Below are 7,500 nucleotides of genomic sequence, written 5' to 3' on the forward strand. Positions count from 1 at the left end.
GGCAAGAGGAGGGGTGAGAGGGGGGCAAGAGGAGGGGGAGAGGGGCAAGAGAAGGGAGAGAGGAGGAGGGAGGGAGAGAAGAGGGGGCAAGAGAGAGGAGGGAGAGAGGGGGCGAAAGAAGGGAGAGCGGAGGGGGTGAGATGGAGGCAAGAGAGGGGAGGGAGATAGGAGGGGGAGAGCGAAGGGTGAGAGGGGGGTGAGAGGGGGGCAAGAGGAGGGGGGGAGAGAGAGAGAAGGGTGTGAGAGGGTGGGCAAGAGAGGAGGGGGGGACAGAGGGGGGGAGAAAGGGGGCGTCACAATTCTTCTTCTTCGTTTGATATGACATCACAATTGATGCTGTGGACCTGATACTGCAGGCACAAAGCTGCACATACTGGCACGCACCTACGGGCCCGCACAAGCATATTTAATTACCTCTGTCAGCCAAGGTGGACAGGATTATGTTTTTCACGTCTGTCTATCTGTCTGTGAGCAGGATATCTCAAGGAGTTGTCAACGGATTTGGATGAAACTTGGTGGACAGGTTGGGTGTGTGACGAGGACGAATCGATTCAAATATTGGTGAAAATCTCGATCGGGATCCGGGCGAAACTTTACCACGTGGGTACATGACCATTTGATGCAGCGCGTACTGAGCGAACATCGAAAAGTTTCAAGGTCTAATTTGTACACACCGGTGGAGTACCTGTCCAACGGGCGATCTTGTTCCAAGAGTGCAGCATGTTCTTCTGACACATACCTTTATTTGGGTGGTGTATAGGTAAAAAAAAAAAACAAGCTCAAATGAGCGAAGATCCTCGTCCTCTTAATGATGACGTCATAAAAACGAATATGACGTCATTGTGATGTATCAGGTTTGCGATAAATTATCTGTGCTAATGCCCAACTTGATTCCGGAGAGAATGGTATCTGTGATTTCCATTAGCGGCGATATTATGACGTCACAACTTTTTTTTCTTGGAGGAATTTTCAAAATCGGAGATGGTTACTGTCTGCGCAGGGTATTTTTACATATATATGCCAAGTTTCAGGAAGTTTTGATGTAAACTGTAGGCTTTGAAACGAAAAAGTCCACAAGAAGAAGATGAAGAACAACAACGTGAGTAAGACTTAGAGATCCTCCACGAGGATCTAAAAACCGCAAAAAACGGGTTATGTGGCTGAAGCAAAAACATACCTGTTTATCGTGTTACGTTTGAGGGGGGGGGTATGCATTCAAAGGGTAATTAGGATGTTTAATTAGGTATGCCATGCTGTTCGAGTGTACCAGGATCTCGATGTAATAAGTAGCAATTCAGTGGTGATAAGTTGTCTAGTAAATGTCCATTTCTTCAAGGGGGAAATGATAATTGTCACGTAATTAGATAGGGATACGGGATAGGGTAAGTGTGTCTGCGTAAACCCCTTTTAGTATTCCCTGGAGGCTTGCCGTGACGTCACAGGACAGTGCTGTGGATGGCTCCGCCCCGTGATCACGATTGGCGGAAGGCGACGGCGGTGGGCCAATAAAACGGCTCGATTGGAAGTGACGAGGACTCGAGGATAAAAAGGCTCTGTTCGGGGAAAAGGTGAAGAGGAAGAAGATCGGGACAGAAAAACTGTTTTGGTGGAGGTTGTTGTGCTGGGAGCGTGCGGTGTTGTTGTGCTGATTCGATCCTGTTTTTCATCATGTCTCGAGGCCTTCCTGTGCCTCGTGCCTCACCTTGGTTGGCTCTGGGGTTCTGCTGGCTCGGAGTACGGGGTCGAACAGCGGGCGGACCTGCCTCCCTCTCCTGCTCGCAACTTGGCGCCAGAACTGGTTCCCTGGCGGCTGTGAGTGGACTTGGGCCAGGACCAGGAGGTCGACAGCACCACGGTGTCTCCTGCCCCCCCCCCCCTGACGAGCGCAATGCCAGCTCGTCCGACGCCAATCCAGGGACTGTTGCGTCCACACCACGGGCCAGCCTGACCACCAGGACCAGCTACGTGTGTGTGTGTGTGTGTGTGTGTGTGTGTGTGTGTGTGTGTGTGTGTGTGTGTGTGTGTGTGTGTGTGTGTGTGTGTGTGTGTGTGTGTGTGTGTGTGTGTGTGTGTGTGTGTGTGTGTGTGTGTGTGTGTGTGTGTGTGTGTGTGTACCTGGCGCCTTAGAGGGTTTGAGATTGGTATATCCATTGGAATTGTTTGTGTTTTCCCCACGCCCGAACCCACACCACCATCCCTTCGAATCGCACCGGATTCTTCTTCTTGCCGAGTCTTGTTTTTTCTGGTTAGAGAAATAAACGTTATCAACTCAGTGAAAAGCGACTCGTGCCACCTTCCTCGTCCCGTTTGCGGTAGAGCGATTAGAACCGCCATCTTTGGGTTGTAAAGGATAAACCGCCTCCATCGTTTCGGCTCATTCTACGTTAGCGGGACTGTTCAAGTCCCGTGAACATCACATTGGTGTCAGGAGTGGGATGTTCGAACCCCTCTAAATTATATACCAGGATTAAAATATCGCCACGAATTGGAATATAAAATTACTACAGAAAAGCGCGGGAAAATTTTGGCAGGATTTTTCAAATTAAAATTAATTGGCGGCAAACGGGACTTCTGCACCATGGCGGATGTGCAGATGTTTGAGGAGGAAGGCCACGTGTCTGGCAGCGAGTCGGGGGAAGAAGGGAGAGACGGGGGTAGGGTTGGAACCTCCCCATTTCCGAGCGTGGACCGTGCTTCACCGCCCTTAACGGAGCCGGCAGCGCCGGAACCCGGCACGATGACGATCTGGACAATGTTGGAACGTTTAATGAGTGCAATTACAGCACAGGGGGCAAAAATGACGGCACAGGGGGCACAAATGGCAGAAATGACTGCACAAATGGAAAATCAATTCGTGACACAGAGGGCAGACATGATGGCACAGAGGGCAGAAATGACAGATCAATTGGGGGTAATGGGGGAACAGTTGGGTGCACGGATTGATTTAATGAGGGATGAATTGGGGGGAAAAGATGGAGAAAATGAAAACTGAGATGCAGGAGTGTGTGGATGTTAAATTGGGGGAAATACAAAGTAAATTCGAGGATAGATTGGAGGAAACAAAGGTAGAAATTACATTGGAGGGGGAAAATATACGGAAAAAATTGGTAGATAAAATTGATGCAACGAACATTCGGGTTGATAAAGTGGATGAAAGCCTGGAACGTCATCGTGCCTGTGTGGATGCTCGTATGCAGCTGCAAGTTGAAGAGTTGGGAGAGCTGAGGAAGCAAGGGATGAATTTGGCGGAGGAGGTAAAAGGATTGGAGGCTCGTTTGGACGAACAAGATAAAATTATGAGCCAAGATGAAGTCTTGGATAAAGGCCTGGTAGAGCAGTCTTTTGTAAGTAGAGTGTCCGGGTTGGTTGAGGAGCAGCTACAAACTCGCGACGGAGCCTTGGAGGAGGTTGTGTGGGCCCAGAAGATCCTGCGGGAAGAGGTGAATCGGTCCATTCAACGTTTGGAACAGGAGGCAAAATTGACCCATGAGACCCTCACCACAAAACATCTTTGGCCACAGTGGGCTCCGAAATTGGATACGCAGCCACAAGGGTGTTTGATCCCTGGGCTGGATTCGGACAAGGGAGAAACTGGGAAGCGGGCCACCGGAAAAGTGATCCCCCTGGTAAATTTTGACGGGTCAGGGAGCGTTGAAGCTTTTCTGACGCAATTTGAGTGCATTTCCCGACTAAACGGGTGGAATGAGCGGGAACGTACAGGGAATTTGGTGGCAACGTTGCGGGGACCAGCCGCAGATGTGTTAAACGTGATCGCAGAGGGGATGTTGATCAGCTCCCTCATTTGCGAGGCATTGAGCCGTCGGTTTGGGTTCACAGCGAACTGTGATCTGGTGCGGGCCCAGCTCCAGCACCACAGATTAAAGCTGGGTGAGACAGTGCAGGAGCTGGCACAGGACATTTACCAATCAGTTAGGATCGCGTATCGGGACCTCACAGTGGAGGCGTGGGACAGACTGGCACTCGAGAAATTTTTAGCTGCTCTTCCTGACCCTGAGGTCCGAGTGCGAGTGGAGCTACAGGATCCACCCACCTTGCACCGAGCGGCCGAGTGCGCAGCCAGGCTGGCCTCGTGGAGTCGGCCGGGTCGGGTGCCAGAGAGGCCATCGGTGACGGTCCGACAGGCGGAGATTCAGGATCAAGGAGAGGGGCTGGGAGAAATTGGCATTATCCAAATGTTTCAGGAAATTTGCCAGAAACAGTCAAGTTTGATAAAGGGTAATTCGGTAGTTGGTGCGCCAAAGCGGCGGGGTCCAGCCCAGCCAATAGAGCAATTTGATTATGGCCGAGGGGGTCCAGAACCGGAAGAGACATTACACCGATACCCACGGGGGCCTTTTATGGGGAGTTGTTTCCGGTGCGGGCGAAGAGGACACATGCAACGATATTACCAGTACCCGGCGATGGAGGGACCCTCCAATAGACTTTTAGACTCTGAGAGGATGAATCCTCCTGCTGAACCGCCAGGTCTATCCGAGATGCCCTTTCATAGGTCGGGTCCGGAGATCACTGTCGGGGGTCGGGGAGACTAGATCGGGCTGAGCATATAGGGCCATGCTCGGCTGCTGAGATTGTGGCAAAGTGCCTCCTTTGATGAAAATAGTGAATTGTGGGAAAATTGGCATGGGTTTGGAAGTTCTGCTGGGTTTTAGAGTGACAATCGGGACAGTGGGTAATTGGTAACAAAGCGGGCACGAGTGGCTGTCCAATGGCTGGTGCGTGGATTGGGTGAGGAAAAGTGCTGTCTGAGTTGTTTCAAGTGAAGAAGTGAAATGTATGGTGCACACGTTGATTTTTTTTATTGGACATGGTGTGGTAACAGGGAAGGTCATGGTCGGTGAAGTGTTAGAAATGCAGGTGTCACATGTAAGGCCGATGGGGTGGGGGAGTCATGTGGGTTTTGTGGGTGGGGATGATGTGCTTGTCCGCAGGGTTTGCTGAAGCTCACGGTGAGCGGGAATTGCGACCCCCTTCAAGGAGATTCACCCCTGGTGGCTAATGGTGATAGTGTCTGGAGGCAACTGGGAGAGGGTCTGGTTGGGTGACCAAGGCGGGTAGGACCTTGGCGACCCAGGAAGGCCAGAGGAGCTAGTGAGACCCCTTCCAGTGTGTTGTACGGGATGAGAGCTGATGGCTACCAGGGGGGTGGGAATCAAAGGGAGCGGGGCGGAGAAACGTCCGGGTTGGACTAAAGCTTACCTGTGGGCATGGTTGCACCTGAGATGCCCCCATTATCTTGTGGTAACCCACCCCACGGCCATGACGGAATTCAGCCTGCATCATTAAAATGAGGACCATGACCTAGAAATGTGATGATGACCATGGTGTGAGTCTTGTGAAGATGTGTGAGTCCCACTCGATCCCACACAACTTGACATGTGCAGCAAAGGCATGAGGTCCGCATAATTTTGGGGCAAGCAAATTTGAAAATTGGCTCCCCAGGTAACGCTGGGTCTATTAGCATCCACTGGGGGACGCGGTCAAGTGTAAATATCCCATGAATAGTGTCGTTAAGGCTTAGAGTAGGAATGTAAAGTATAAGTGTTGTTTTTTTTTGTGGAACCTTTTGTTTCCCCTCCCCAGATCACTGGAAGAGTGTTGGGCAAGAGCGATGATCCAGCGGATGGAGTGCAACTTCGCTCAGTGCTCTCATGTGATAAAATAAAAAAAAATGTAAAAAAAAAAAAAAATTAATGATTGTTTTGGTGAGGATATGGCCATAAGGGGGTAGTACATTAAGCAGGATAGGTAAGTTAGCTGCGGCTCGCTGCCCATTGCCCCTCCTACTTTATTTCGTTAGGTTAATTAGGTGTGAGTCAGTAAGTGTTAAGGCTGGTACGGTAGCGCCTGTGATATACCTTGCAGGAGCTGCGGTACCAGAGTTGGGGGCAGTGTTACGTTTGAGGGGGGGGTATGCATTCAAAGGGTAATTAGGATGTTCAATTAGGTATGCCATGCTGTTCGAGTGTACCAGGATCTCGATGTAATTAGTAGCAATTCAGTGGTGATAAGTTGTCTAGTAAATGTCCATTTCTTCAAGGGGGAAATGATAATTGTCACGTAATTAGATAGGGATACGGGATAGGGTAAGTGTGTCTGCGTAAACCCCTTTTAGTATTCCCTGGAGGCTTGCCGTGACGTCACAGGACAGTGCTGCGGATGGCTCCGCCCTGTGATCACGATTGGCGGAAGGCGACGGCGGTGGGCCAATAAAACGGCTCGATTGGAAGTGACGAGGACGGGAGGATAAAAAGGCTCTGTTCGGGGAAAAGGTGAAGAGGAAGAAGATCGGGACAGAAAAACTGTTTTGGTGGAGGTTGTTGTGCTGGGAGCGTGCGGTGTTGTTGCACTGATTCGATCCTGTTTTTCATCGTGTCTCGAGGCCTTCCTGTGCCTCGTGCCTCACCTTGGTTGGCTCTGGGGTTCTGCTGGCTCGGATTACGGGGTCGAACGGCGGGCGGACCTGCCTCCCTCTCCTGCTCGCAACTTGGCGCCAGAACTGGTTCCCTGGCGGCTGTGAGTGGACTTGGGCCAGGACCAGGAGGTCGACAGCACCACGGTGTCTCCTGCCCCCCCCTGACGAGCGCAACGCCAGCTCGTCCGACGCCAATCCAGGGACTGTTGTGTCCACACCACGGGCCAGCCTGACCACCAGGACCAGCTGTGTGTGTGTGTGTGTGTGTGTGTGTGTGTGTGTGTGTGTGTGTGTGTGTGTGTGTGTGTGTGTGTGTGTGTGTGTGTGTGTGTGTGTACCTGGCGCCTTTGAGGGTTTGAGATTGGTATATCCATTGGAATTGTTTGTGTTTTCCCCACGCCCAAACCCACACCACCATCCCGTCGAATCGCCCCGGATCCCTCTTCTTGCCGAGTCTTGTTATTTCTGGTTAGAGAAATAAACATCATTAACTCAGTGAAAAGCGACTCGTGCCACCTTCCTCGTCCCGTTTGCGGTAGAGCGATTAGAACCGCCATCTTTGGGTTGTAAAGGATAAACCGCCTCCATCGTTTCGGCTCATTCTACGTCAGCGGGACTGTTCAAGTCCCGTGAACATCACAATAGTTCAAAATGCTTCACTGTCTTGGAGAACGTGAGGACAGGGATATTGTTCTGTAAATGATAGACCCCTCTCCTCCCCTCCTCCCTGATAAAAACACCCCAAAATACACACCAATTGGGGTCATGCTGATCCTTTGTCGCAAGTCTGGATGTAATCAGCCCAGATGTGTGGGGGTAGTGTGACAGATACATGCACAAACACCTGTCTGAATTACAGTCAGGATTTACCTTACCGGTGAAGATGGCTGCGATTACAAATTTGCCGCCGGAAGAGTTTCCTCAGACCTGAGTGCGCCGAGAGCCAGAATGGGCCCCCAGAGCAATACGAAGTGAAGTGTGGGTCCCTGTCATCCGGGCTTCCTGTTTTTGTTTTTTTTTTAAACAATCTGGACAGAGGGTTGAGGTTTCTGTATTTTCCGCGTTGA

General features: G+C 51.0%; 1 protein-coding gene across 1 annotated transcript in view; it reads left to right on the forward strand.

The window, feature by feature from the left end:
* The window catches only part of RPN1 (ribophorin I), a 39,969-nt gene that overhangs the window by 1,120 nt on the left and 31,349 nt on the right, over positions 1 to 7,500 (forward strand). The window lies entirely within an intron of this gene.

This window comes from Eptatretus burgeri, chromosome 10 (genome assembly GCF_056783735.1).
Source record: "Eptatretus burgeri isolate ZD-2024b chromosome 10, Ebu_testis_v1, whole genome shotgun sequence".
NCBI lineage: Eukaryota > Metazoa > Chordata > Myxini > Myxiniformes > Myxinidae > Eptatretus > Eptatretus burgeri.